At 37.0% G+C, this 27,361-nt stretch overlaps 1 long non-coding RNA gene across 3 annotated transcripts in view; it reads right to left on the bottom strand.

Annotated features, from left to right (window-relative positions):
- The window catches only part of LOC112677837 (uncharacterized), a 35,085-nt gene extending 21,389 nt beyond the window's left edge, over positions 1-13,696 (bottom strand). The window contains exons 1-2 of one of the 3 annotated variants that reach the window (XR_007413386.1): positions 13,385-13,696; positions 547-718 (exon numbers count right to left, since the gene is read on the bottom strand). This is a non-coding gene — a long non-coding RNA (uncharacterized LOC112677837). Of the gene's footprint in view, positions 1-546; positions 719-13,232 lie in introns of all 3 variants that reach the window. The other 2 variants (XR_003147220.3, XR_003147221.3) reach the window with 2 other exon arrangements.
- Between the last annotated feature and the right edge of the window lie 13,665 nt (positions 13,697-27,361).

Genomic DNA, 27,361 nt, shown 5'->3' with positions numbered 1-27,361 from the left:
TCTTCTAAGTCAACCATGATAATTTCTTCAAATTTGCCAGTGTTTAGAGATGGCCAAGTTTAACATCAGACAACGAAATGCAGCTGAATGTTCACTTTGAACTTTTAAAGAACTGAATTCCTTTGCTGTTGGGTGTGGAAAAAAGATGCTTGTTTCCCAGTATCTGTTAGCAGACATCTCATGTTCATGAGAACCACCCTCAAGATGAATGTAGTTTGTGATAGAAGGCAGAGACCAAGAGATAACCTTGGGTCTTCATAAAACCCTATAAAAATCAAGTCAAATATCCCAGAAGATTGGCCTAACGCTAGACTGCCTATTATATGAGTTGATATATTTTCTCATTCCTAAATACAATTTAAGTTGTGGTTTCCATTTCTTAGAGTGAAATAATTTAACCTAATACAAAATAGGTATCTGGAAATATTCTTCAGACATTCATCATAAAGTATAAAGAAAAAAAGATGTTATTTAATTAAAATAGGATTGTTATATTTACATATGTAATTGAATTTACATTTAATTATCACTGTGTAATCACTTCACCTGGAAATCATGGGTTCCTCCCATACTGAATATCCCAAAGGAGCTACGAGGATCACTGGATCTCTGGAATTCGAAGCATCTGAGTAGAAAATCAATCGTACAAGTTCACGTTTGGCCAAAAGTAGTTCTTAGCAAGGATATGGATCATAAATATGATGAAATCGAAACAATCCTACAAATAAAAGAATTAAAAATTCAGAAAATGTATCTGATAATGTGGTAAGAAACTTGCATTTGCTTCTGTCCTATTTTTAGCAGTTCTTTCTAATAGAAATCCACCAAAGAAAGCGTTTGATTTGACTGCATAAGTTTGAATCATGGCAGTGACTCTGGATTATAAATGGCCTACAAATTACAGGAGAAGGTTTACATTCTCCTAACTGCATTTGACTTTTTTTTTTCTCTTGACTTATAGGCAATCTTCTTAGCGTACCTCATTACATTATTCTCAGAGTACATTAATCTCACCGCTTTTAAAAATAAACATATGCCAGACTTCTCACATCAATTGTACCTGAAGCAAATCTTCTGAAATTGTCCCTTTAAATGTCTTTTATTCTTGGGTATAATTAGAAGAAATAAAAGTGAACATAAAGCTAAATTCAGTTCTTATATCTTAATATAACAATATCCAAGTATTCTAACACAAGTGTCCTTTAATTTCTTCTTAAATAAATGATAAAACTATACTAGAGCATGTGATTTGTGAGTTAAAACTTTCGTCCTTCCTTAGGTATGTGCATGGGCTAGAAACACATTAATTAAATTCAGATCCCATCATAATGCCATTCCCTTAGAGAACAGAAAGGTGAAGTGTCACTCAGCATGGTTTTACCAAGCCAAAAAAAAAAAAAAAAAAAAAAAAACAGCATTAAATGCAATTTCTTCCAATATCATATGATGCTCTTTCATTCTAGGAAATCATTCGGGCTTGACAGCAAGAAAACACTTTTAAATTGGAAAATCCTTTAGTTTTCAAGCTTTTCCTCTGGTTCTTATTTCCCTTTTACATTCTGAGGTCAGTAACGTTCCACTCAAGTACACTGCTCAGAGTTTTTGTGCACCATTCTCCATGTGCTTATTTCCCACTTGAGTGCCATCTAGAAGGGAATGTTAACCTATCTCTACTTCTAAAAAATAATTATTATTTCTCCATGATTGATATAAATTATTAGATTGAACTACAGGACATTATCAACATTCAACCACTTTGATTTACAAAAACAGTACTTTTAGGTGGATCACACTAATATAATCAAAATGTTGAGACATTCATCATATCAGAAAAAGCTGATCTAATGTGATCCATGATAGAAGTTAATTCTCTTAATTTGTAATATTTCTGATATTTTAATTTCCCTATTCTTAGACTTCTTTGCTCCATAGAATGGATAGTCATTACATTGCCCTGATATTATTTTCCTCTCTGCTAATTTAAGCGACTATTTTAATCTGAGTTTGGTGATGAAAATAGTACTACCAGAAACGGTGTTATATGAAGATTTAAGCTAATATATTTCTAGTGGAAACTGGGGGAATAGGGATAGATAAACCCAGAGCAGGAGCACTGGAAATAGTTATTAATGATGTTGGCTGATGCATAGGTCGAGGAGGATGGGAAAGAAGCCACAGACCCGAGGGAATTTGCTCAGCTTTATTCTGTTCTCCCCAGGGCTGCAGATCAGAGAGGTGCTGGCCTGTTGTGTCTGACCTGTACTATGTAAGTCTGCTCAGTCCACTTCCACTTTCCTGATTTCATTCAGGTTCCTCTTCATGGGAGACCCTGACCCGTGCTAATACATCAGAGGGGATTCCACTGAAAGCATGCCTTTGCCTTCCAAGGTAGTCATGGTAATTCTAAGGTGACCAGTCATAGTTTACCACCGACAGAGAAGCCCAGGTTCATGTGAGTGGTCACTCCAAGACTTTCATCTCCAGGGGACTATTGCTTTTCTCAAAAAAAAACTAATAATGTAAACTTATCACTGAGATACTCCATACCCATAGTCTCTCTCTCTCTCTTGCACAGAACTCAAAGATCTTGCCAATAAATTAAGTGCAAATGCTTTTCCTAGATCTTTAGAACATATTGACCCTTTCTGGCCCACAGCCATAATGAGCAAAGTAATCAATAGGAGCTAAAGCATATGGCAGGCTTAATAATAGAACATCTCTCTTGCAGTCTGAGAGAAAGTTGTTCTGTCTGATTGGCGTCTACAAGGGTAATAAATCCCTCATCTGTCTGTTCACTGCTAAGGCCCTCTACTCTGTGTAGAGGGTTAGTGAAGTATGCACGCATTAAAGCCACCCCTCCCCCCATTAGAGATGTCACCTAATAACCATTAAAGTAAGTAAATACTGGGACACCTGAGGGGCTCAGTGGTTGAGCATCTGCCTCGGACTCAGGGGGTGACCCCAGGGTCCCGGGATCGAGTCCCATATTGGGCTTCCCTGCATGGAGCCTGCTTCTCCCTCTGCCTGTGTCCCTGCCTCTCTCTGTGTGTCTCTCATTAATAAATAAATAAATAAAATCTTAAAAAAAATGGATCAAGGCACTTGGCTCTAAATGTTGGTGGTTTCTGTCATTATTGAAATAGAACATTAGATATCTTACACTGTATTTAAATTAAAATTAGAAATATCTGTACCAGAATATTTTTATTTTAGAATAGACTTAGATTTACAGAAAAGTTGCCCAGATAGTAACAGGTTGCTCTATATTCTATGCTATTTCTTTTATTATTACTATCATACATTCATATGTTATATTTGTCACAATTACACTGAGGTTGATATGTTATTATTAACTAGAGTCCATACTTTCTTCAAACTTTATTTCCGTAGTGTTGCCCTAATCTTCTTTTGCAGGATCCCATCTGAAATATTACATTACATTGAGTCATCGTGTCTATGTAGGCTCCACTTGCTTGCCACAGTTTCTTAGATCTTTGTTTTTGATGACTTTGATAGTTTTAAAGATTACCGGTCAGGTATTTTGTAGAATGTCCCTTAATTCGGCTTTGTCTGATGTTTTTCTCATGGTAAGACTAGAGTAATATGTACTTGAATGTTATCCCTGAGGAAAATTTTAAAATTAAATCACTCAAAAATTATAATCTTGGGAAGAAATGTAAATTTGTAGAGAAAGGAATGGTATATTAGTACGTATTATATAATAAATATCTAGTAGCCCAAAAAGCAGATTTTCAAACTTTTGGAAATGTCAATCCATAATACATATATGTTACATTGTACCTCAAGAAACATACACACAGGTAAAAAAAAAATAAAAAAAGTCATATAGTCTATTTAAAAAAATATTGAAATCCATTAAACTCATTTTATAATCAGCTACTATACCATGACTTGCAGTTTTAATAGACTGAAGAAATCAAATAGGGCCTTTTCTCTCTCTCCTCTCTACTTCAGAGCTTTGGAGAGCATTTGACTGAATATTACCAAAGACAGAGGGAAAAAATGAGAAAAAAAATATTGGAGAAATGATATAATATCTAATAATATAAAGTTCCCTAAAGAATTTCTTTACATATGTTGGAAACTCCAAAGGCTGAGTGAGAAGAAAATAAATACATGTTTTGGTAATTTTCATAATGGCCATTACAGTTAAATTAGGTGAATCAAGAATAAAGAAGTTAATTGCATGGATAAAGGTTGTACAATAAGTCAGTAGTAAAGCGGGAAATAAAAACCAGGCATGTGTTCCCGGCAGCCGCTATCACACACGTCCCACAAATAGTTGACTTAGTAGTAAATCACATTCTCTTTAGTGCTTCTTATTACACAGGTCTGCATTTTCACTCTAAAAAAGAAAATGAGTATGGGGAATTCAAAACTAGGTGCAAATGATTTTGGTCCTCAATTTCATTTCTCTATCGAATATGAAAAAAAAATTGCAAGAGTCATGTAAAAATGTCTATGTTTCAAGTGACTTGCACTATAGCAGTCCCCACGGCACAGTCACACACTCGAGCTAAAAGGTAATATTACAGGGATCATTTCCAAATGGAGATAAAAATAAGAGAAGAATGTTTCATCCTGAGTCCCATTAGGAAGGGAGGCTCAGAAGCATGTTCCCTTATCACCTCTGTTTGCATAAAGAGGAGGATGCACATCTAGGAGGAAGTTTTCAGAAAGGGCACATGGGGCAGGGAGGTATCAAGTGGCTGGAGGACGGCCTAGGCACATGAGGAATTCTCATGCACGTATTTGGGGAATCTTATGACGTCAAATCTTGTTGAGGAGCCAAAAGAGTAGCTCATTATCATGCATTTTAATGCCACAAGAGAGACGTGGGTTCGTGGGTTCGGTTCCCAGTGTCAGCAGCTACCTCTCCAGGCTATTGGCACACATCATGTAGTGGGGTTGCCTGGGAAACAGAACAAAAACAAAAGCTGGAGGCCAGGAAGTAGGACATGTTGCTCGTGGACAATCCTGCTAGCCGAGAAAGGGTCTGCAAGCTGATGGGGCCTCTGGGTAGCTGTTCATGAGATGTCCTGTCAGGGGCACGTAAATGCAGACAGCGAGAAGGGGTAAAGTTATGTAGGTGAGCATGAATGCCCTTTGCACTTGGCCATTTCTAGGTAAACTCAGGGTGATTTATCTTGTCTACATGCAGGTAAGAAATAATTACAGCTATTTCAAGCCACTAAATTATCTACCCTTGATTTGTATAAATTAAAAAAGTCCTAATTAAAAAAAAAACACTTGGTTTTTTGACTTCTGCTTGGCTAATTTTTAAGATGTTCTTTGGTTTAGTTACTTTGAATTTATAGTGTTGGTAGCTTTAGAGACGACTTAGTATTCCCTCTAACGGTGATGACTTTTCAATTTTTAAAAACATCTCAACAGGACTTTTCCATATTAAAACAAGCTTGACAGAACAAAGAACTAGAATCTTTAAACGGGTTTTTATTATATTTATAAGCAACGTAAGAGTAAACAACAAAAGAACAAAAGGAAATTTTCAGTAAGGCACGACGGTATTCTGACCCATGACCAAGTCAGTTGTTTATAATCTTGATTTAATTAATTCTTACAGAAAAAAAAATAATTCTTACAGGAGACCCAAAGTTAAGTATAAAACTATGGGTAAATATGTATTTGTGCATTTTTTTTTCATAAAGTAAAGGTGCCTACTTCTTTTTATAGTTTTTAAAGCCAAGTGGATCCCTGACCAAAGGTAGCCAAAATTCCCCTTTTCCTCCAAGGACATCAGGTTCATGTGAGTTTTGCCAAAATTAAAAAAACAAAAAACAAAAAACACTACATCATCTATATCTTATGCAAATTATTTCAGAAAATTAAAATGAAGGAAACATGTCCGACTTATGCAGGATGCCAATTTAAACTTGATACTAAAAAGAAAGAAAGAAAGAAAGAAAGAAAGAAAGAAAGAAAGAAAGAAAGAAGAAAGAAAGAAAGAAAGAATAAACTTGATACTATGATCAAATAAAGAGGCAGTTTAAAAAAAAGATAATTATAGACTAAGATTTCTTTGGATTGATTCAGTATCTAAAACAAAAGATTTCCAACCACATTTCAATACTATAAAACTCAACCTAAAATTAGTTTCTGTAACAGATAAAACCCCAAATCTCAGTAGTTCAACACAAGGAGTCTTACTTATTTATTTGTTACTCAGGTAAAGTTTGGGGTAGGGACAGAAGGTGGGGTAACCTGTGCAAGCAGTCGTTACCGAGCCCAGGTCCTGCTCTCATCAGTTGGTAGCTTCTTCTCGGGTCCTGCTGGGTGACAGTCTAAGGTCAACAGGTGGTGAAAATGACAGGTGATAATTCCATGGGGAAAAGGAGAGGCTGTTCAACGGAAGGATTTTGCAAAAATTGCTTATCAATATGAAAAAAAATGGAATTAAATACCTACATAGTTCCTAACGCGAATCCATTGCTACAAGAATGTGAGGCGACTTTTCCAGTAGATCCCAGTGTCTTAACACCTGGTTCAGGGAACGGGCACGGCCATCACCTGGGCTGCTTTCTGTAGGTCACACGGTCACAGAGACCAGATCCCAAGGGAAGGGGCACTCATCACTCAACTGGATGAGAGAAATATCAAAGAATTGTGGCCCCTGTTTGAAGACTGCTACAAGTGTCTCCTGATATTTGGGGCTGAATTGTATTGTTTACAAGGAGGACCAGAGCTTAGAGTGGGGGATAGAAGAAAGCAGCAAAAGAGCAAAGGCAGCGGGGCTGGACACAAAACCCGCAAACCTCATAATGACTGTCTCTATCAGGACCTTTTTTTGAAACTGCTTCCGCTGTTTCTATATTTTACCTTTGAAAAAGATTAGAAACATTAGTCGTGCACAGGACACAGTTATTAGCAAATCAGCCTAGTGTACTTCGATAGAGCGATCTTTCACTTCTGATTGCTATTTTTTGTTCGTTTGTTTTAAATGAGTCACTTTGGCAGAGTTCCACTCGTCTGCACTCGTAACAATACTTTTGCCATTATAAATTAAATAAACAGATAGCAAATTATTTTACATTTCAAACGTAAAGTATGAAGTTTCAAAAAGAGAATGTACATTTTGTTACCCTGGGCAACATCTACCCTTCGCTCAGTTATTTGACGGCCCCTTCAAATCAGAAATCTGAGGATACACAAGGAAGGCAAAACGTAGAAGACTATTTCCTTGTTAACCATTCTGTGCACGCTAAAATAAGCATGCAAGACATTTTTAAAAAGAACAAAACAAAGGGAAACAGCAGGCCACCCTTTGGTACAACATTCTGAGCTGAGGAGACTGTCGATTTCACGCTTATTCACAAATGTATCACCAAAGTCTTAAGAATATGTAGATTCTAGTTTACCTATAAAAATAAATAATAAAAAAATAAAAAAATAAAAATATATCAAAAAAATAAATAATATATTTTATTTTCTGATAGAAAGCGGCATTAAAAGGACTTTGGAAAAAAAAAAAAAAAGGATTTTGGCTCATGACCATGCTGACACTGAGACACTATCTTTTTTTTCCTTGAGAAGTATCTGGGGTTTTTTTGTGTGTGTGTTCCATAGGTACTATTTTTATTAGGTTTTATCATCAAGTCAATAACTCATATAATTATTAGATTTGTAAGTTGTCTGTTGATTGTGTAAGTAGGCTTCATAAATGATCTCCCACTTTTTCCCTGTATGTTGGAATAGTTTGCGTAAGGGTGGCATTTTTTATTTAAATTTTGGCAAAATTTGCCAGTGATGCCATTAGGTCGTGAAATTAGCTTTGTGGCAATATTTTTTTGTTTAAATTTTGGTAAAATTTGCCAGTGATGCCATCAGGTCGTGAAATTAGCTTTATGGGAATATTTTTTATTATTAATTCAGATTCTCTAGTAATATAGGCGTTTCAATATGTTTTGAAATGTTGAGGTTTTCTATGAATTTGCCCATTTCGTTTCAAACTTCAAATTTATTGAAACGAAGTTGGTGTAATACCTTCTCATTGCTTTTTCGATGCTTATGAAGAGTAAGGCCTATAGAGAGCATTCATATACGATATTGAATACTTGTGCTTTATACCTTTTTTTTTCTTGATCGACTGCACCAAATCTTTACCAATTGTCAGAGAACCACTTTCTGACAATTTTACCACCGTCCATCTTCAATATCTCAGTCACAAAGCAGACAGGATGGATCAGGATAAAAATGTCTCTTCCGACACTCAATGACTCAAAACACCGTGTTAGATTTGGGGTAGGCTTATCTTCGCCAAGTTCCATATTTTATAGTTAGATGACATTTCTTCAAGAATTTTGTACTCAGTGGGCCTCTGGCCTTCTTCTATTCTATTTTATCGTACCTTGTCCTAGAGGGATTGTCACTGTCTGTTCATTTTGTTTTTCCAGAGATGGTTCAATCTGCCTTTAAACTGTTTTTTAAACACAACCTCGAAACAATGCCTAAGCGTCTGTTCCCCACAAAGCTGATTTGGGTTGAGCCGCAGAATAGCACATCTAGAGACTATGTGACGGGACAGAGGTACAGGTAAGTGCTTGGGCCCAGGGCCTTCACAGGGGGGACACCTGCCCATCACCAGGAGTCGGCAGGTGGATCGGCAAAGGCCGATTCCAGAGATCCAGATAGTTGGCTAACACAAAACACACAAACAGCAGCAGGAAGAATGTTAGGGGACTACCGGCAGGCTCCAGAAGGTGTGAGGATCCGGATCAAGGAGAGAAAAGCAAGGTTCAAGCTCGAGGGGTGGGAGGAGCTCTAGGACAGGCAGTCAGGGAGCAACTCTGGCCCAGGAGGCCGGGACATGTCCTTTTGGAGACCCATCCCCAGAACCAAAGCAGAAACCTAATTTCTTGGCTTGGCCTGTGTGCTCAGAGCCAGATTGGAAGCAATGACCACTTGTTGCTGACCATCTGGCAGTGTGCTGAGTCCTTGCTGGCAAGGAGGAGCTTCGGGTCGGGGAGCAAAGGCCGGGGGAGCTGAATGCCAGCGAGTCTGGCCAAAGGAGGGGCCCAGAGCCAGATGCCCAGGACATGAGCCCCTTCCCTGCACATGTCTTTTACTTCCTTTTAATTATATCTTAAATGAGGGACATTGGAACTTTCTGGTAGTAGATCTTCTCCTACGATTAAGCAGAACATGTTATATGTAAAATAATCTTTGTTCCTTACCAAGCATTGTTGACAACAAATGAAACCTGAGGCAAATTTGATTTCTCAAAACTTACAGTGTCTACCCTGCAGGAAGCCGACGATTAAAATGTTTTCCCCAGCCATTTCAAACCGGGGGCCACATCCTCCAAATCAAGAAATGCAACTACCTTTAAACTTGAAATACTGCCCTGTGACTCAAATTTCATATTTAAAATGCTCCTTTTAAAGGAAAAAAAAAGCCCTGTCAAAACTTTTTAAATAATATTTTCAAGAAATGTGGTATTTTCTCACTCTTTTACGGAGACCCCATTATTATTAAATCGGTCTGCCAAAGCGTATATTTACTTATTTTATTGTCTATTTGCAAATTGGTACAAAAGTTGATGTCGAGTCTTACTTATACAACACCACCTTCTGAAAAATTTTTGGTAAATTATTTCAAAAACACTAATTCTAAAGTACACACTATTAAACAAATATTAATTCTGGATAATTCTGTATCCAGAATACAAAGTGGGGTATTGAACAAGGTGGGGGTAGTGACTAGAATATCACTTTTATTTCTATTTGTCACAGCTCCTATTCCAAATAAGATGCTGCTTCTCTCTTTCAGTTTTTGTATGAGCCTGTTGACTTTGCAATCTGAAAGCTCTTGATCTTTAATGATCTGTAACACATCTGTATGCATAATACTGTCTTCCAAACTCCTCAACAATACAAAAACATTAGGCACGTATCATGGAGCTCTTTTAATACATTTTCCATGCAACAGTGCTTTTCCAAAATGCAACCCATTTTTGCATAAAAAATAAGATTTTACTGTGTGAGGATAATCAGGTAGTTATGCTGAACTAATGAGCTTTTTCTTTCTCTGACAGTCCTCAGATACAGTAATTGGGGAATTTAGTCATTCTTTAGATCCAGAAATGATGAGTTTTCTACCTTTGGCCATCATGAAAGATTCCCTTACACCAGAACATCCTGGCCAGGCATCAACAGAGCAACAGTCCAATCCATTGGTTGTATTACATGAAATAATAGGCTGTCTGTCTATCCATTCATATAAAATCCTTCATTAAAACTAAGCCATTTTGTATATAATATAAGTTGATTGTGCCTCCTTACTACTATTATTTTTATTACATAATGAATCTGAAAAGATGTGTTATTTTTCTTCTTTACAATACAGGACAGAATTTAAAGATAAAAAAAAATGATCAAAGGGAAGTGATAATGTACTATCTGGGATAACTTGGCTTTTTTTTCTTTAAGGAAATATGTTTTCTACAACTTGGAATCACATTTTAAGAATTCTATTGTCATGGTTTTTAGACATTCCATCCTTCTTTCTGTTTATCTCGTGCGTGTCCTGACCGTGTTCCAGAATTCAGTTTGATGCTTCATAATCATACAAATCCCCTTGCTACATTCTGAAAGGAATATTCAATTCAAAAAAGGATAGGAAGAGCCTGTGAAATTCATTTAGACTAATAGCATATTTATTTAGCACCAAAGGGCAACATTCTCATTATGAAAATATGTTTTATTTTTCCCCCAATATGACAAACAACCTAGTGTGAAGGTGGTAAATCTTCCACCTTTGGCTATTTTTCTCTGAGGCTCTGGCCTGCTTCTTAACTGTAGAAATAACTATCACTTTCCCATTTCTTTCCTTCTCTCAATTTCACGTCTTTCCATAGTTCTCTATATTCACTGTCAAAGACGTGAAAGCTTACGGGCCTCCCGTGTGTACCTCACATGAGAAGTGCAAGGAAATGATGGCATCTTACCTTCAAATCTATGTTTATGAGATTCAAAAATGATTATTTTTAAGTCCTTCTAATTCTGATAGAAGCATACTTGAAAAAAAAAAACAAAAAACAAAAAACCAAAACACAAAGCTGCTGTGCCTTGTTTCTTATTCTCTCCAGTGTCTGACTTGGGTGGAGTTCCCAGAAAATAAGATCAAGCTGATAAAAAGCTTGAGAGGAGGAAGCATGATTAACTTAAAGAGAAAAATCAGAAAATGAAAACAATGATCTGCCTGTTTAGCAACAGCAGACAACAACAAAAAACAACCCCAATGACCAAAGAAAGAAAGAAAGAAAAAAGTGTGTCTAAAACATGTTTTCTATATGCTAAATGTGCAAAAGGATGGCTTTTGGACAGCTATTGAACTCGCTCTGGGCTGAAGCATCGAATCCTTCCAACCGCATCAGTCAGACAATCAAGAAATCTTTACATTTAGCTGGATCTTTACTGCAGGGGTCTGGGTACCCACAGGCTTCCTTCTGGTCATGTGAAGCTCAATGCGGCCCACAGCAAGTCGTGGGAATCAGGCCCTGGCAGGTGCTTTCTGGGGCTCCTGGTGCCAACAAGATGTCTTTGCTAGGTGAAAACAAATAAGGACCACATTTTTTTCTAGCCTGCAGAGATAAAAGCCTCCTGGGGATTGCTGAGAGTTGGATTGCTGTCCTAAAACCCTTCATTTTGTGCTCTTGTTCTGAGTTGTGTTTTTGTTGTCATTGGCTCCCTCCCTAGGAACTTGCTGTGCGCTCTGTTGGGGTAACCATGATGCGCAGGTGGTACGAGGAACCACCAGTTGATCCGCCAGTGGCCCGGGGGACTTTGGGGTTACCTGTACCACAAGAGGGTGGTGTAAATATTTGAAGACAAGGTGATAGATAGTTCATCCCCCATCCCCCCACCCCCACCTTGCTTCCCTGTTCCATTGGTCTCTGTCTTCTCAGCCTTTCACCTCTCCCCTTTCTCTAGACACAAATCCAAAAATCATTCTGTAAGTGGACACTGCTTGGCACTTCATCAGCTTCAAACGATGCCACCATCGTGGGCAGGGGCTTCGATGGAAGGAGAGTCTTGACTGACCCTCTGGCAAACATTTAGAAAATGTCTCCTCATCCCATAGATAAGACCATGGACTATTTTGTTAGCATTCAAGATGGATGAAATAGAAGGGACAGGGATTGGCTGAAGGTTACTATTCATTTGCAAACATATGTCATTAAAAGTTGCAAAAATACAGTGATTTCAAAAAAAAAAAAATACAGTGATTTCATTTAAGAATATTTTATCGAGGAAATTTTTATTGAATCTCCACTATACTCCAAGCACTAAAATGCAGCAGGGAGCCAGAGACGAAGTCTTGTTCTCATGGAGCTTAGGAGGAATGGGAAAGACAGAAACGGAGTGAATCTATAATAGATATGTATGTCATGTGATTATAAGTGTTGAGAAGGAGCATAAATCAGGTTAAAGAGACCTGATTTTCCCCCTATTCAAGGAAAAGGGTGGTGCTATTTAGATAAGGTGATTAAGAAAGACCCGTCTGAATCAAATATAGAAGCGAGTTTGTATTAATAGAATGGTATTTATCCATTCATTCAACAAATATTTATTGACTGCCTACGAGGTCACAAAATAAGTGTTTTATTTAGTATTTATGTTATACTACGTACATTCTTCAGGCATTAGTTGTTGCCACTCCAGCATAACAATCTCTAATCTCTAGATTATAATAACAATCATAATAATCTCTAGATTAAGGTCTTAGGTTTTGATATCATACACCTACATTTGCATCTTACTGTACTATGGTGTGTAATGAGAAATTACTTAATTTCGCTAAGTCTCAGTTTTCTCATATATAAAATAACATCTATCTTAGTGACTTGTTATATGCATAACTGAAATAACCAATGAGAAGCACCCAGCATAATTCTTAAAACACAATTTACAATTATTGAATATTAGCTATTAAAACTGTTAAAGTCAATGCGTGGCCAGATCTTTCAAGTTAAAAATAAAATATCGATTACGTAACCACGGGAGCACTTATTTTATGTTATTAAAGCCTCCTGCTTATTTTAATGCTGGCATTTTAAAAATGAATAGTTATAAAATAACTGTATAGCACGATATGAAAAAAAAAGTTATAGCAGCCATTACTTTTCTACAAATGGAAACAAGTTCATTATGAGGCCCCATTTTCAAGATATTAGTTCAAAGTAACCCAATTACTTTCAGAATCCTCTCTCTTTCTCTCTTTTTCTCCGGGTGATCCATTCTGCGAACTTTCCACCCCCAAGATCCTCAGACTGAGTCCTTCTTGTCTCAACTTCAGATCCTCTTGACACTCCTGACTCCATCCTAAGCTAGAGAGGAGGCTTCACCTGTTTTCCTGGCACCACATAGGGCGCTGAGGCTGCTAGCAGCTCCTGATCTTGTGTTGGATAGAACGTGGATAAAAGGTTGACCTTCTTTCTGTGTTACATGCTCAGAATGGAGATAAGTCCATACCCAGGGATTCTCCTGTCCTCTCAGGCTTTCAGTATTGAGTACTTCTCACCCTAGGCCTGGTTTTGGCCTCTAGGTGGGACGGATGTGATGGCCCCTTCCCAAACTACCTCTGGATCACTCCTATCCTAAACTCACTTTTAGCTTAGGCCAGTGGTTCTCAAGCACAAATCAGAATCACCTGGAGGGCTTATGACACCATAGACTGCAGAGTTCTGCACCTGGAATTTCTGATTGAGTAGGTCCCAATGGAGCCAATAACTTGAAATTTCTAAGTTTCCAGGTCACGTTAACGTTGTCATTCCAGGACTATGCTTGGGCAACTACCAACCTGGATGAATCCTTAACTTCCTTTTGGGCTGGAAGATCATCATGTTGGATCTTCTGTTCTTTATATTTTATGATATAAACTGTACTTCTCAGTCTTTCAAAATTGACCCTCAATATTTAAAGCTGAGCTTTTGGAGTTCTAAAAAACAAACAAACAAACAAACAAACACAAAAAAAAAAACCCTTTTCTCTCTCACCGAAGTCCAGTTATTACAAATCAAAAGTAGTTTGTCTTTCAGGACAATGGCTTTTCTCCTTTTTTCCTCATTGTCTGTTGTATCTGTTTCAAACTAAGACTAATGAAATGGAACACCAGGAGGAAAGCCAGATTTTTTTTTCTTTTCTAATTTCAAATGTACTTTTCAGTTTGGAAAAAAACAATGCATCTGCATGTATTTAAAAAAAATATCTACTGTTTAAGTATTCTCTATTTTAGCCTTCTGATTGCTAAATATGATTGAGTCACATAACAGTCTTCCAAACTCTGGAGGTATCATACTGTTACACAATTATGTTCTGTTAAATAACGCTTATGCAGATTACAAGTACTTAGCTAAGTTAATATGAGCAACCGTTTACAATCTGTTATATTTTGCTTATGGTAATTTTTAAGAGATTATGTTGGATGCACAAATAAGCTAGCTGAACCTGCTAAATGAAAGCGCATGCACTTAATCCTTTTTCTCTTACTGCATTTAAATGAGACCATAAGAACTGCTTTCTTAAAAGCATATCCCTAAGAGTTGAAATGAACACTCTGGCGATTGAGGAGAGTATCCGTTGGAAATGCAAAAAACAAAAAACAAAAAAACAAAACAAAAAAAACCCACCATATATATAAGCACTTATATACACATGTAAACACCCACTTATTTTGGTAAACTGTGATGAGACAAAGCCAGGTATAACACACACAAAAGATCTCCCTAACTTCATCTGAATAAATAAAGCAATGTATCATTCACTTATAATATTTCAGGCTTTAATCATCTTCTTTTTTTTTTTTTTGGATTAGACATGAAACGTGGGTGTTTTGTGTGTGTGTATGTGTGTGTGTGATTGGTTGTCTGGCAAACAGGCTCACTGTATCATAAATCCAGGGGGTGTGCTTCCCATATGGGTCTGCCCCTTGATCTGCCATGGCCCCAGGTTTTTTGTATGACATTTATGCCTCTGTGGTATCTGCACATAGTTAACATACTTTAATATCTGACCCTGATTATGGTAGTGGAATATGAAGCTAAAAAAGCCAACACATTATTTGAGGAGGACATTGTGAAAGCTGTCCTTCCCTTTGCAGGTGAGGTCACAACTTTCAGGCCATGCCTTTGTCCCTGGAGCTCTACCTCTATTAGCCTCTGTAATATTGATCTACAGAGATTTTCCCCCAAAATGATATCAGCCTATCTCTGATTCCTCCCAGCCAGCTGCCTGCTCCTATTTCTGTTTATTTCAAGCAATCAGCAACTCTTTTACATTTCTACAGGCTGAGTTTCTGTGGTCCAGTCTTTCTTTTGGCCGGAAAATATACTAGCCTCATTTGACAGCAGGTCTAGCAAGCATGGTTATAATACCAATTGATGCATTCTGGTCCAGGATTTTGATAATTTCAACTCCATTTTGCTAATTGAAGACAACATTAACACAGCGCTTGCCAATAAATCGTGTCCAAATACCGAATAAAGGGAGTGACGGTGTTCAAGGACTCGCTAAGCTCTGTGTATGCATTATTATTCTCAGACTCCGTGTTAATCTTCACTGCCTCCTGTGGGTACCACCTAGGCTGGAGAGCTGTTATTTTGCCTGCCCAACAAGCATTTCCCTTTCATTTGGTAAAAGCATCTTGCCTTTCTTTTGGAAGATAAATCTTTCCTCAATCTTCATCCCTGTGATTGGAAGGAGGCTGAGTCAACATTCAACATTAGCAAGACACGTGACCCAGATGTGGTCATTTAGGACACTTTGGTTTCCTCACTAAACTCATACTTCAGCTGCTCTTACATGTGGATTTTATTGTCAACAAGAAAAGGAAGTACTTTGTTTATTTGTTTTTCAAACAGCATCTAAAATGATACCATCTTGGTGTCACTGGTTATCACTTGGCTCTCTTTGCGGCTGAGTACAGTTGCCTGAAATAAAGTCAACAAAGATAAAAGCAAAGATATGATGAAGAGTCATCTTTACAGAACTCTTCTTGAATACCTCACGTGAACACCTACATCAGCCCATATCTAAAGCTCTTTCTACTCTTAGACTTCTCTTTATGGCAGCCAAACACTCCATTTTTTGCTTGCATTGACCTGAATCGGTTTCTACTACCCACAATGAAACCGTATCACAAAGCTCATTGATTAACAGTATCACTAATTCCAAACACTGGCATCAATAACAAAGACAAAAAAGACATTATAGAACCACAAAATTTAGGGCAAGACAGTGATCTATCTCATGGTAAGTTAGTAAACACGCTGCTTTCTTAGCATTAGCACCTAACATTTCATCTGTAGGGCGGCTAAGAAGCCATTTGGTGTGATATTTCCTCTTTAAGCCAACCTCTCTGATAGGGAGGTGGTATATAAATATAAGACACTGTGGTGGATACTGGTGATGAACTGCAGAGGGAATGGATTAGGGTGACAGCTCTGAGCCCTGTAGGTCAGGAGAGAGTTGCTGCTGGGATGATTGTCATTTCGTTGCATTTCATTGAGCCTTTAAACAATCCATAATTTATTGCTTGTCTTCCCCAATGTGTGTTTCCAGGGCAGAGTTAGCAACGTGGACTTTCCCAAACAACTTTATCAAGGTCTTTTATGTCTGCCTGTGAACCCCAAGGGAAGCATTTCCTTTAGGGTCCAAACTCCAGATCCCAGGCTTTTGTTTCATAACTGATCGGTGTGGAAGATGAGGGTGGGAAAGAGTTCATTTTTAACCTCAGTATCTTCGACTACATTAATACATTCAGGAACCGATACTTTTGCTGACTAGAATATTTCCCCAATACGTGTAGACAGTTTTTAAGATCTGAGAGTCCTCTGAATTGAATAAACATCCTTCTAACTCTGGTTGCTGTGCTTATTATCTGGGAGTCCTTGGAATATAAGTTCCTCTCATATAAACTAGAATAATCTTAATACACCATTTTATTGGGTGGTAGCCATTCCTAAATTAGATAGTGCTGATTAGTCTGCAAAACGCGATTTACTAGTATCAGCGTGAGCATTATAATCCAATGTAAACATAATCATCAAAAATGAGTCCAATTCTCAGGCAAAGGCTTTTAGTAATGATTTCTAAGATGTATGATTCATTAAAAAAATGTTCTCTGACTCATACATGCTATATCATGAAATTATTTGCCTGAAGTTACCGCTTGATTTATGTGTTCTTTCTGACCTCTCCCCCTCTATTTCCTACGTGAATACATCACAAGCAAATTATTGGCCATATGTTTCTACTTGTACTCAGTGCCCAGAGTGTGCACATACATAAGATGGTTCCCACGAGGGAAGAAAAATAAAGACCCTTGAGATGAATGAATCTCCTAGAGCAAAGGAAAGATGCTCTTCTCTGGAATTCAACATAGTCATGGAATCAGAGCACACAAGAAGTGATCATCAGTACAGCCTCAAGGTCACAATTTCCAATTCAGAGAATCACCCAAGGGAGAGTTTCAGAATTAGTAAGTGCTTCTGGGACTGCAGCAGAAAGCGGTGCAGGAAGAAACACCATTTATAAAAGTGAAGAAGCTTCGGTGAATACTAAATTTTTTTCTCCTTTTTGGACAAATGAGAAGTGACAATAATTATGACTTACCGGGGGTGTTTAAAATCATTACCGCTGGTGATGATGATAAGTAAACAGCGTTGCTTAGGCAGGAGGGAGAGTTAAATAAAACAAAAATTCTAAAAGAATATAAAAGAAAGAGATATAAGACAATAAAATTCTTTCCTTACAGAAAAAAGAGAAAAATTAGAGCTAGGTGAGACAAAATATTAAAATTTTAGTATTCAGGTGCTTGGCAGACCAGTCAACTTTAATAAAAGAATGTTTAAGTACTTTCACTACAACAAACATTTCTATCTATTGGGAACATAATTTCATTTATAAACACATAACATTAAACTAATAATAATGCTATTAATGATATGTTACCTTCATATACAGCTTATATATATATATATATATATATATATATTTTAAATAAACTCTTAATGCCATGATATTTGTCAGTCTGAGAGAGAACAAGAGGCTTGTCAAGACCACAAAGCAAATGAGTTAGAATTCGGATAAGAATTTATATTTCCTAAATACCTAATCAAAGCTTCTCGTATATTATTACATCTGCTCAAATAGGTTTTTACCAATTTCATAAACATTTAGTATATAGAGACTTCCATCTTACTAGGCCTTATTAGTACATGCAGTTCTATCAATTTCTTAAATTCAGGATATATTCCACAAAAGCCAACCGATAATTACGTTGGTTATTATTTGTGTCCTTAGGGACAAAATGACACCAAGTGTGTTCTAAGAATACTTTCTTATTATTCTTACTTGGCAATTCAAAAATTTATAAAATTAGAAACAGTTTGGCTTAATTTGTGGTAAGAGTGTGAAATATCGGAATTCTGTTTCATTTAATCAAAACAGCGGTGGAGCTTTAGTTGGGTAAGTTTCAGGGCATCTTGAGTGCAAAGCAAGAGTTGCCATGTTGCTTTGAGATTGAGACTTAGAAGAGTTGCAAGCATGTGATCACATAGAAAACACAGAGGTAGACAGTTGAAATTAGTCTACAAGATTGGGGATATTCCAGGAATTCCATTTTTTAGACACGGAACTAACAGCTACCTCCATGCTAGTTATAACTGCCAGTGTTGATGTACTAAAAGTGCTACTTTGCCCTGAAAGTGGCTAACCTTATAAAATCTCCAGTGAGCTTATAGATAGAACTTTATTCTCTTGCTAAGTGGTGGTATAATTTTTCTCTTCCTTTCCAATTATTTAACTTAGGTAACTTGGAATACAGTTATCCTACATTGTTGTGACACTGTTCAGTTTATCAACAAATCTGCTAAAATAATTACTTATGTATCTTATTAATTTTTTACCGCTATCTATTCTTTTTTAAATGCATTATTCTACTATTCTTTCCATTAAATCTCATCTCTTTCTCATCTGAATAATTTCTCCAGCTGTCCAGATCCATCTGTATTTTTGATCAAGCTGATTTATTATCTCTAGCTTCTAGCATTTCATTATTACAGATTTGGATGTGCGCTCGTTTACATTTTCCACTGACTGCTTAATGAATATGTTGAATAATACCAATACACATTCTGATCCCTGGGGACCTTCCTTGATACTTCTATCCTTCAATGAGGCATAAAATAAGTGAAGTTTTCTATTTGCTGAGCTAATTTGTATATTCTCATTGTACTGTTATTTGTATGCAATAAAACCTTAAGTAATGAAACCCTCAATTAACTAGTTTTTTTTTTCCAACTTAACTTTTAAAATGAAGAAATTAATGGCAACATAGTAGCTAGCAGGTATTTTTACAAAACCATCACTTTGCGGAGTCCTAGCTCAATTTTGCTTCAGTTCAGTTTCTTCTGTCTCCCATAGCTACAGTGAGAAAGTTTTAAATAATTAAGACTTGGGTACAGCAATATCCTCAGGCGAGTTATTAGGAAAATATGTTACAGACCATACAGTCAACTGAAGAGAATTGGACCCGCTGAGGTTATGTGGAGGATGCTATTTCAGGTAACATCCCATCCCCCACCTCCAGGCATTTACACATATATGCCCAGAGAGAAGAATCAGTAAATCTTTCAAGCAAACAAAAAATTATGGAGACCCAGATCCTTCTTTCTTTATGATCAGATAAGGTGAGCTTTCTTGCTTAACTTAAAACAGCTAATCTCTGATTCTTAAATTTCTGGTTTCGAATACAAACTTTTGTACACATTTCTGCTGATATATCATAATACACCTGGGCACACAGTCCCTTTCATCTAATGTGTTAAAAAGTTGTACCTCAGTCAACTCCATGGCAGTCTGGCTGTATATAATTCTAAATCTATCTTTTATTCAGAATAAAGGACTGAGCTAAAAGTGAGTCATTGACAGTGTGATGGCCAGGCTCAGTATTACACTGGAGTCTTCCTGCTTCCTCGGGTATAGAGGTTGCTGCTTCCTATGTACCACTTTGCCTCCCCAGGTAAACATCCAGGCAGTGCCCCAACTTTGCAGTCTCTGATCTCGGGCCTTCATCTTTACTGCCTATTTCCATACAAGTTTTTTTTCTTTTCTTTTTTTTAAGTTTTATTTATTTATTCATGAGAGACACACAGAGAGAGGCAGAGACACAGGCAGAGAGAGAAGCAGACTCCTTGTGGGGAGCCCGATGAGAGACTCGATCCCGGGACCCTGGAGTCACACCCTGAGCTGAAGGCAGATGCTCAACCACTGAGCCCCCCAGGCGCTCCTCCCTTAGAAGCTTTAAATCTTAGCTATGATTGAGAAACTTGGCCAATCAGATTATCAAGGGACATTAGCAAGCAGGACTTCTTGGGAATGATCATAGAGTATGTTGAGGGTAAGACACACCGATACCTAAAACACAAAATTAACCATCAAATGTGATTTTCATTGTAATAAGCATAGATATGAGGTGTAAGTGATGATGACTTCCTAGATGGAGAAAATAACATGAAAAATAAAAGATAAGGAAGCTAATACATGTTGGCCAACTTATATGGAATTAAAAGTTAGAATAAAAAAAAGGAGATGTTAAAAGGTCACCTAAAATTTCAATTATAAAATCCAGCTCTACTATGGATTATCATGTAGCAAAATCAATTCCCTGTTACATCATTTTATAAAATTATAAAATCCAGCTCTACTATGGATTATCATGTAAAAAAATAAATCGCCTGTTACATCATTTTAAAGATGGTAATTATAAAATTTGAATTGTTCCTAGAGTTTAAATGCAAAAGTAGGTATAAAGCCTCTATCAAAGTGGCTTGTTCATAATAGATAAGTACCCATAAATTTTAGCTACATGCTCCTTTCTATCAGACGGCAATCCTTAGTAGCTATTTCTCCAAATATTTAAACAAATTAAAGCATAATATGAGGAAAGTATGATGTGCAGAGTGACCTAGATTCCAAAGAACTAGGAAAACTATAGTTAAGTCTAAAATCACAGGAGAGAATATCGATAATACGTTACTTCATTGAACCTACCATAGTAGAAATATGGTGGCAGACATCTACCAGAAGCATTTTTCCAGACATGGTATAACACCAGCTGATACAGGTTACTATGGGGTTACCTTACTTTTATTTTATTTAAGAAACAGCTATCTATCTATCTATCTATCTATCTATCTATCTATCATCTATCTATCTATCATCTATCTATCTATCATCTATCTATCTATATTTTAAGTTCTTTGAAATGTTGAGGTCTCTTAAAATTGTCATAGGCCAACCAGGGGACAGTTGCCTGGACTTGGGGAACCCTGACTGTTATTTCTGGTGCTGTGACTGGACAATCACAGTCCTTCTTTTTCAAATCAACAAGATATTTCAGAACCTCTTAAGAAAATATGGTTTCTCATTGTTACCTATGAATATTCTGTGCCTCCTTCTGGAAAGTTAGAGGAAAAAAAAATCAAGTCTGCAGACCATAAATAAGTGGTATAGAACACTACTCTGGAGACAAAAGTAAAGAACTTTTCAGAGAAATTATACATCACTGTGTCACCAATACCTTTGATGTTATAGGAGATGTTATTCTGAGGCAAAATACAGAGATTGACAATTCTGAAATTCAAAACAGCTAGACACTGAATGAAAGGATTTTTAGGAATATCTTATTCAAATTATTTCTCAAAAATATTTCTCTTATATTTTCTTTTTAATGTATATATAAGTGATACAGAAAACAGAAGTCTAGATTGAGTCAAAAAGATATTTCTCCAGGAATGCCTGGGTGGCTCAGTTGGTTAGGCATCAAGCTACTGGTTCCAGCTCAGGTCATGATTTCAGGGTCCTGGGATTGAGCCCTGGGTGGACTCCATGCTCAGTGGGGAGTCTGCTAGACATTCTTCTCCCCCCTTTCCCATCTGCTCCTCTCCACGCATGCTGTCTCTCTTTCAAATAAATAAATCAATAGATAAATAAAATATTTTTTTAAAAGGATATTCTTCCAAAGGATAAAATTTTAAAAGTTTTCATTGACAATGCCCTTTTATTTTTTTGTATCATACAATTAACTATGTCTTAGATTTAATGAAATAGAGTGGTTGCTCAGATGCTATGAAATAGTGACCTAAAATGTATCCTAAAATGAGCATATTTATGGAAACACCAGAATGATTCCTCACTAGTTTACGTATAGCAACCAATAGAAATACCACTGTGAATGCAACAAAGTTTAAGTTTTACATTTTTAGAGATGATAGCATAGGATAGGGAACAGAGAACATATTAAAAAAATTAAGAGGCAATGTAAAGGGACTCATTTCCTTATATTGGGATTTAGATTCCTTAGATGACTCATAGAAGAGTAATTGTGGGATTATACAGCTCCATTTGCTTATATATTTTTGATATTTTATGACCACATCCCATATAGTGGTCTGCTCTGTGGAAAGCATGACTGGTTTAGCTCTTTTTTGTGCAAATAAAAATGCGCAAGGATACTCTTTTTTGTAGTCTGGGGAAATGCAAAGTTACCTCAAAGATGAGGATATTTTTATTTAAAAAAATGTAACATAGTAATCTCACTCTTAAAAACTTTTGAAGTAATATAAAATAAGTCTGCCAGGCAAAGAGAAAGCTGGAAAAAAATCAGAAGAAAATGATTTATATGGCCAAGCATATAGATTAAATGAAAATACAGAGATGCTTAAGTCCAAATTTTCTCAATTGTGGCCTCCATTTTGCACCTGCAGTGTGTGGGCACAATTCAAGCGAGATAACATCTGGCATAGTGTAAATGCAGTAATCAACAATTGCAGAAGCATTTAAATTGTGGCTGCACTTATAGGAAAGAGAGAAAAGGCAATTAGGAAGATGTGAGTCTAAGATAGGTTTAAACTCACAATTTCCACTGAACTCATTCTTCCGATGAAAGACCAGAAGCAAGGCTGTACAGGATTTCAGAGGGAACGTGAGGTCACAAGCTCAAGTCGTTCAGTCATGGAGTGGTGGAGGGAGGGTGGGCTTTGGAGATGATTAGATCTGGTTCCTCATTCCAGCCTCAGCACTTCCTAGGCTTAGGGAGTTGACGCAATTACTTAAACTTCGCATCACGTGTCTCTCACTCATAAAATGAAAATAATAGAATAGAAAGACTGTGGGTTTATAGTGAGAATTATAGTAGAATGCTGTAAAATAGGAAGCATCCTGAACGGTAGTTTCCTTTCTCAACCTTCTTTTCACGTTCTCATTTCTTCCCTGTATCTTATATATGAGGATGATAACTTTTATGTATTTAACTTGACTAAATGTTCTTCAATTTGACTTATAAATTCACATACTCCATACCTTGAAAAATTACAAATCATTTATTCATTCTGAACCATATATTAGTAGCCTCTCAGGTACAAATTAATATGCTAGGTGCAGGGATTGCAACTGTGAGCACGAAGAGACAAGGACCCTTGTTTCATATAATCTACTGAATGAGAGAGATATTAATCAGACACACATAAAAATAAAGTGACATCACAAATGTGATAACCACCATGAATAAGGGATATTTCTTGAAATGAAATGATGCAAAAGTCAAGAAAGTCAGGAAAATAGTTACTAAACTGAAGGAGGAAGAGAAAATATCTAAGCAAAAGGCAAGTGAAGAACATGCAGGCAATAACAACAACAAAAATGACAACATGAGAAAGGCTTTTTTTTTTTTAGCAAAAAAGGAGTATTATATATGAAATCAAGAGAATGTGTTTGGTATTAAACCAATGATATGAATAAAATATTAAAGACCTGAAAAATTTAGAGATGTCTTTACCAGGTTATGGGAAAAGAATAGTAGGGTTCTCCACACAGGGTTGAAGTCATGAGTAAAGTTCAAAAACGTGTTTGCAATTTTGTGACAATGGAAATATTCCTTAAAACTGGTAAATTGTGACAATAATGAACATTTTGAGGGCAATCAGATGAATTTGATTCACAATGATATCTCCAAGTTCTAAACTTGAGGGAGATTTAAAACAAAGCAGGAGTGGGAATACTAGAATTTGGAATGACACCTGATCCCACATACACTCTTCCTCCTCCTGACCAGTCCTACTTTTCTATGTATTTAGTTCCACTGATGTCAGAGAATAGGAAAAAAAAAGAGTTTCGCTTCTAAGCTGGATGGAACTATCATTTCTGAGAGACTGTGCACCAATACAATAGAACAAGTTATATATGTATGTGTGTAAGTTTGTGCATGCGTGTTTATAGAATACTGTCTACGGCAAAAATAAAGCTATCAAGAAACAGTCCAAAATCTGAGCTAGATGATGGATATTTCACAAGGTTACAAATTGTAAGAGAAGGATGAAAGTGATTGTACTGTAGACCTCTGGGGTGGACACCATAAATTAATGTCTTTCATCTAATCATTTATGTATTTATCCATTCACTTATCCATTCATTCTATTTGCCATAAGACCGTCGAGAGCATATCATGCATGAGAAGTTTGTCAGTCATGGAGCTGCACCAAAACGAGAGTCATCATGTCCTTAGACCCCGTAGAATGTACAGTTTTTTTATGGAATATAGACAATCACAGAAGTAGTTACCACGCTTAGTGTAGGAAACAAAGAATACAACGAGATCAGAAAGTAGGGCATAATGATCTAGGGTTGGGGGAGGAAGACAGTGAGAAAACTTCTGAGAAGTTGGCTTAACTTTAAGCCAAGTTCTTACCAAAGAATGGGAAATAGTCAAAATTTGGAGAATAGGTGGTAGGCCTCTTCATGCAAAGCTATAGCGTGTAGAGAGAAAGCCTGTAGCCTCGGCAAAGAAGTTCAATATGGGTGGAACATGAAAGTACAAGTTGAAATGTGAAAAACTTGAAGATGGAAAGGAAAGTTAGAGAAGGTAGAGATTCCCATGCCGCAAATTAAGAAGTTGGATGTATAGTCAAAGCAACCTTTTGTTTTGTAACTGAGAAATGGTTCCACAAGCGCACATCATGATCAGAGTTGCATTTTTGTTTGTTATATTTTAAAGATACTTTAACAGAAAATTTACATGGATAAGATTTTTAGGAGAAAAGAAACAATGGACATAGAGATATCGATTGGTTTTAGTGGAATTGGAGAAAACAAAATAATTAGGAGGTATGTTGAAATCACTGTCTGCAAGTCAGCATAATTGATTCGGTATGGGGTTGGAAAGAATGATTCCAAGTTTTTAACTGTAGTAACCCAGGATGTTGTAGAACCAAATACAGAGTAAGGGAATAATTACGGAAGAGACAGTTAGGAGAAGGCATAATAAGCGTTGCTTAGGTGGAGTTTGAGGTGTCAATCAGACATCAAGTGGAAATTTCTAGTGAATAGTTAAGTATAGGGATCAGGAATTGAGGAGAAAAATCTGGTGTGGAGTTAAAATGGAGAGAAAAATAGCCATTAATGAGATAGTGTTCACAGCCTTTCCTCTGAAAGATGCAGCTTTACGATGGCTTCCTAATGCTGAATCCCGGAATTAGATCAATCCTGTCTACGGCAAATATTGCAGGTTGTTTCAATGAGCTTCTCTTCCGCTAACTTAGAGGATGGAAAGGTAAAATTTCATTTTTCACACTCTTGAAGCTAAGTTTTCAAAAGTGACAATCTTCACCAACCAGGTTCCCATGTAAGACTTGGGAGGCAGGACTAAAATTATAGGGCAGAGGCCATGTGGCTTCCCTAGCAAGCAAAATTAAAAAAAAAAAAAAATCCCTTTTCCTTCTCTCTTTACAATTTTCCCCTCCCCTCCCTCTGCCCTCTCCACTTCCTTCACCTCCTCTTTCTCCTTTCCCTCTTTTTTGTCTTCATCTTAGTCTTCTTTTTTAATAACAACTATAAAAGGATCTGTGCTCTCTAGCCTATGCAGGATGTCAGATGGAATATTTCTGTTGTGTGGTTGGATAGTTGCCTACTGACATTGCTTCTGGAAGTTCAGCATGTAAATTTAATGTCTAAACAATAATATCTTTAAATATATTCTTTTTTCCCCTTTCTATTTTAGTTACGAGAAGATGGTATTGTCAGCCATTAAAAATCCTTTACTAGCTAGAACTAATTAGGTTTTGCTGGAGTCATTACTGGGTACACATTTTGCAGAGCTCAGTGCAAAATAAAAATGTTGAGACTCCTTATTAAAAAAATATGAAGAATTTCAAGATGTCAACCATAGAGCACTAAATCAAACAGTGGGAGCTTCTAAGCCCATAACCCTGTGCACCTGCATACTTCACACACCCATGAAATCAATCCCAACTGGAATATTAAAATATATATATATATTTTTTGTCCATTGATGGAAACAGAAGGTCCATTCTGGAAGCAGGTATTTTCAGGCTCCACTACCCTGTAGCTTTACCAACTATAATAGTTGATAGTTGCTGGGTCAGCAAAAAAGAGATAAGATAATCATTCCTTAGCTAATCACCAGCACACCGACAAGTGTCACATGCTATTTCACCATTGGTCTAAATTGGCACTGGCTCCCTCCAAACTGAAGGAAATAATCGGAAAATATCAGGAAATAATTGTGTGCTCACTGATATACATCTGCACAAGTCACAGGAAGTGCTGGGAATTCCCAGGACTCCTAATGCCAGACTAGAGACTTCACTATCAAACTTATCAGAAGGACATGTCTTCTGCAGTCAGAAAAATACAAAAGATGAAGACAAGGAGGAAAGAGTTGTGCCTCGCGCCCCTTTCCCTAACTCCATAATCTGATGATTCCCTCTTTATTTATTTTTTTTTAAAGCACATTCTTTTTTTTTTTTTTTAAGTTTTTTTTTATTTATTTATGATAGTCACAGAGAGAGAAAGAGAGGCAGAGACATAGGCAGAGGGAGAAGCAAGGCTCCATGCACCGGGAGCCCGACCCGACGTGGGATTCGATCCCGGGTCTCCAGGATCGCGCCCTGGGCCAAAGGCAGGCGCCAAACCGCTGCGCCACCCAGGGATCCCTGATTCCCTCTTTAAAGGAAAGGAAGGAGCAAGAAGATTGAGGTAAATCTAGAGCATTATTCTATGGGAAACTCATTCATATGGAAACTAAATGCCATCAGAAATGAGATTGCTTGTCAAAAACCCCTTCGCCTCCAGGATCCTTCTATCAGCACTGTTCTTGGAAGTCTCCAGGGCACCAGGAATGATAAGAAGCGGGTATTGTCTGAGAGCAACAGCAACATTTCTATGTGAACCTGATGTCCAGCTGTCGTCAGTAAGATACCTATGTGCTCCGAACCCTGAACATTCAGGAAGAAGAAGGGAGTGGG

The sequence above is a fragment of the Canis lupus genome, chromosome 10 (genome assembly GCF_003254725.2).
Source record: "Canis lupus dingo isolate Sandy chromosome 10, ASM325472v2, whole genome shotgun sequence".
In the NCBI taxonomy this organism is placed as follows: Eukaryota; Metazoa; Chordata; class Mammalia; order Carnivora; family Canidae; genus Canis; species Canis lupus.
The sequence above is the reverse complement of the archived record's forward strand: the minus strand, read 5'-3'. Positions and strand labels throughout refer to the sequence as shown.